General features: G+C 33.3%; 1 protein-coding gene across 1 annotated transcript in view; it reads left to right on the forward strand.

Annotated features, from left to right (window-relative positions):
* Positions 1 to 3,892: 3,892 nt before the first annotated feature.
* The window catches only part of LOC111455125 (serine/threonine-protein phosphatase 5), a 6,114-nt gene continuing 5,226 nt past the window's right edge, over positions 3,893 to 4,780 (forward strand). The window contains exon 1 of the mRNA XM_023096670.1: positions 3,893 to 4,061. The gene's annotated coding sequence lies outside the window, so the exon portion shown is untranslated. The remainder of the gene's footprint in view (positions 4,062 to 4,780) is intronic.

The raw sequence follows: 4,780 nt of genomic DNA on the forward strand, positions 1-4,780 counted from the left end.
ATTTCGAATTAAAATGAAAAAAAAAAAAGACTTAATTGATGTGTTTGTAAAATCTCGAAAGGGAGATTTAGACATTTTCACTTTTTAAAGAAAGATTCGACGTTATCGAGATTTGAGAATCCACTGATGGGCATGAAATTTTAATGTGATTTTATTTTTAATTTTTAATTTTTCAAAGATTATTTACATTACAACGTTAATTTAATCACATCATGTGTTTGATTCTCATGTTCATCATCGCCACCATGTATAAACCATATATTATATATTATATATTATATTTGTATTATATTGTCCACGTGTGATAACCCATGCATGTACATATGATGATGGAACATGCATGTCCATGTGATGATGATAAATTAATGATGGGGGCAGCATTTTGGCCTTAGGGCACGAGGAGATTCAATCATGCCCCCAAACACGTGTGCCCACCTATCATCATATTTTAATATAATATATATATTATTTACCAATTTTCGTTGATTAATTAGTTGGCGGTTAAATTTTACAACTAATTTTTAAATATATTTTAAGTAGATAAGCACTTTAAAAACAATGAGTAGGAATTGACCCTTGGATTTAGCGGGTGGGAGATAATTAAGAGTAATTGAGCAATTAATTAATTTGGATTATTAGGCACTAATTTTAATTATGATGACTTCAAAAGGAGTGCACATGATTTCCCGTTAACGTTAATTAGTGAAAGCAATTAGAAAATTTTAAATTAATACCTATCAAATTAATTTTTTTTATGAAAATAATGTCTAAATACGAACGGTAAATTAAAATGAATGGTGAAGAGAGAAGATGAAAGTAAATTGGAGGAAATAGTAATTTTAGTTTAGTTAAAATGGGGAATGCGAAGTTTTATTGTAAAGGTAAATAAGTAAATAAGTAATTAAGTAAATGAGTAAATAAGTAATAAGCTATACGTGCGGCATGAATATTGGAGATGCACGAAGGTTTGATATTTTTAAAGCAAACTCCACATCATCATCATCATCAAAACCTGCTCTCACGTGCACTATGACAAAACCCCAGACCCATACAACCATATATATATATATAGATATATTTATTTATTTATTTCAAAACCCTCAAAATTAACCCCCCCAACATTAGTAGTTTTTATAATTTTTTATGTTTCATTTATTAAAAAAAAATACTTATATTATTTTATATTACTTTTCATTTTTCATAAATACTTCATAGCTATATTTGATGCATAATTTGTTTAGAATTGAATGTTGTGACATAAACCTATAACAATGGGAGTGATTCAAATTTTTATTTAATATTATTATCCGTACGCCCCAATTTTCATCCAGATGCTAAACAATTTATATTCTAACAATAGTTTTTGTAACTTTTAAAACATAATGAATATTTTTTAAACAAATGGCAACGTAGAAGTATATTTTCAAAATTTAACTTCATTTTTACTTTAATTTTATCTAAAATGTCTCGTGCTACTATAGATAATTGTTATTGTTTATATGATATCTACGACTTTAAAAAACAGTATAAAATTCCACCTTAGTTAGAGAGAAGAACAAAGCATTACTAATATGACAGTGATACGTAAGAGACCAAAACAGACCATGTGTACTAACGAAGAATTTATACACTCGCTAATATGATACTTGGATAGCATTCAAAAGTTAAATGAATGTGAGAGTGTGTATATTGCATTGAATTGCATTATCGATGTTGTAATGGGCGGTGTGGGATTTCCAAAGGAGAAAAGGCAAGGGAGATAGGGCGCAGGGGGACAGCCATTGTACATGGTGGGTACAACCCCACACACCATTACTGTCCCTTCCTCACTCTTTCCACTCTCACAAACACAATCCTTTCAAAACATTTATCATAACCTACCTCTTCCCCTTTTCTTTTTTGACAAACCAGTCATTTACCGGTTTAGTCATTTACCGGTTTACCTTCTCACGTTTCGATGTTGTAACAGTTCAAATCCATCACTAATAGATATTGTCTTTTTTGGACTCTTCCGTTCGAGCTTTTCTACAAGATTTTTAAGGTTTTCATTTTGTTCTTCTCCCAACCGATGTGGGATGTCACAAATATAAAACTGCATTGACATCTACCCAACATCAAAGTAAGTAGATTTCAACTTTTGTTCCAAGGTCGGATATGAATGATGTATCTTGAACGAGACAAACTAGGTTCGTGGTGGACAAAGATGATAATGAAGTAGAAGAAAGGGTTTGGGATTTCAAAATTGGTGATATCAAAGTCCAAGTTGAAGAGAGTTTTCCCCCCACGTTAGGTTTGGTTGTGCATGTGCTCATGTCTCAATTCCATTGTGTTACCAATTATTTTGTAAAACAAAGCTATTGGACATCCCAAATTCTTTTGCAATTATCGTCGGACTCTTGTTTTTTTTAGCTCTTATTATTATTATTATTGAGTGCCTCAAAGCCTTCAACATTTTTGTACACTGCCCCTTCTGTCTGAAACGACAAAACATGCACGATAATATATATATATATATATTATGCTTTTATTGCTTTTACCCATCTTCTCAGACGACAAACTCTTTGAATTTTGAATCCCATGTGTTACTTAAGCTTTGTATTGGAAAATTTGAAAGTAGGGGCCTTAAATACAAAAGGGAATTATGGAAATTGAAGGGACAATAGACTCGTTCCGGGTAGTCCAAACCTTCCTTTTATGATTTTCGAGTAACCCTAACCACTTAAGAATAAACCCGAGACTAGCAACCGACAATATGGTATTGTAGCAAAAGTCTTTGGTCACTTGCAACCACAATGTCGTTCTTAGCTAGCTTAGCTCCACAACCCTAATATTTAAATACAAACCCATGGAAAAAAACCCTACAATTATGTCATTACTAAGTTACTCCAGATTTAAAAGAAGCGACATTTAAGATGTGTTTATAAGAACATAAATTTATGTGATTACGTTAATATATCTTTTTTACTTTCATTTTAATTAATATTTAAAATTATTATTTAAAAAACGAGTTAATTCAAGTATTCTAGTCTTAATTTTTTTTGTCAACTGTTGAAATGGGTGAAAGTGGTCATTTCTTAATCTGACCCCCACCACCTTTAGATTAACCCAAATTTTACTGTGTAAAGAAGTGATTGACTCAAACCAGCATATATTCCTGACCTACGAGAACCCAATAAAGTACCCAGACTTCACATTATTTTAGTTCTTATGATCCAGATCCACGGCTAGTAGATATTATCCTCTTTAAACTTTTTCTTTCAGTTTTTCCCTCGAGGCTTTAAAACGCGTCTGTTAGGGGAAAGTTTCCACACTCTTATAAATGGTGATTTGTTCTCCTCCCCAACTAGTGGGACATCACGTTAGTACTCTAAATTGCAAAAAAATTCGAAATTTATGTAAATCTACCAAGAATTTTAATAATTTAATCTACCAGATTAATCGAAAAAGGAAGGAGGGAGTGAGAAGAGATTTATCCTCGTTAGCTAAACCGGCCAAGAACAAAGATTCTCCCTTCTGCCACGTCGTCTCACTTTTATATACATAAATAAATCAATAAATATATATATATTCTATTCCTAAATGGAGAGTTTAAAATAAAGAATGAAATAGAAGGGTGGGCTGGCTACACGTATCTGTTGGGCTCAGATAATCCCAATGGGCCGTTGGCAAAGCCCACACTCGTGTCTATCAGACCAGAAAATAGATCACAAAATTATAGAAGGATTATAATTTATAAAAATAATGAGTATAATTGAGAACTGGAAGATGTATACCGTTGATGGAATCATGTGTGTGTAAGTTAAGGTTTCTAGATTTTTCCACACAACTTGGGGTTTGTTAGTTGGTCGTTTTGTTGCCAAGCATGCGAACACGTATCTTGTACCTCTCTCAACTGCGCCGCATTTCAACGTCAATTACTCTTAAATCTCTTTAATATAAAAATCATCGCCGCTATCAAATTAGGGCAGTCTCTAGCTCGCTCTCGCGCTCATTCTTCCTCTTCACTTCTCCAACCCCATACCTCCTAATTCCTTCCGGCTGGATCGAGCATTTCTTCTCAGGTATTCACTCTTTTCACATCCACTTTCTTTGCTACTACGCTGGTAACCGAATAATGTTTGTAGAACCCAATCAATCAATCAATCTATCTATCTATCTCTCAATAAGTCGCTTATATGATGGTGGGGAATCTGATTGAGAATCTCGGGTTCATTTATGTGGTACGACCAAAAGTCTGTCATGTTTTGAGCTGGTTACTAGTCGAATCCAAAATGCCTTGCGGTTTGTGGGGTTTTAGATTAATGGAGATTTCTCCATCATGGAATGTTCCTTCGTGAGGAAAGGATTCTTTACCATGGTTTACACCACGAGCTAGCTTTCTAAATATACTAATAGTAATAGGATTGTTTTCCCTTTCTTACATGATCGATGGTTGAGCAATTTTCTTTGACTTGACATTTTTTGATATTCTTTATCTTGGGAAACCAGTCAAGTGATATGGTTGCTGATAAGTTTTTGATTGTTTCCGGCTTTATCTTTTCTGTCGGGTGTCAGAAGGGCGGGAACTCCCAAAACATCTTGAATGCCAGACTCACTCTCTAGTTTTACGTATTTTGGCTCTCTTTTAGAATAACCGTTACTGTGTCGCTTATTCCTTTTCCACTTTATACCATGGTTCTCATGGACCAAGTTACTGTAGTAGAGACATTGGTGCCACTTTGATGTAAACAATCTAAATTGTCATAAGGAGAGGCTTGTTTTTTTTTTTTTTTTTTTTTTT

The sequence above is a fragment of the Cucurbita moschata genome, unplaced genomic scaffold (genome assembly GCF_002738365.1).
Source record: "Cucurbita moschata cultivar Rifu unplaced genomic scaffold, Cmos_1.0 Cmo_Scf00017, whole genome shotgun sequence".
In the NCBI taxonomy this organism is placed as follows: Eukaryota; Viridiplantae; Streptophyta; class Magnoliopsida; order Cucurbitales; family Cucurbitaceae; genus Cucurbita; species Cucurbita moschata.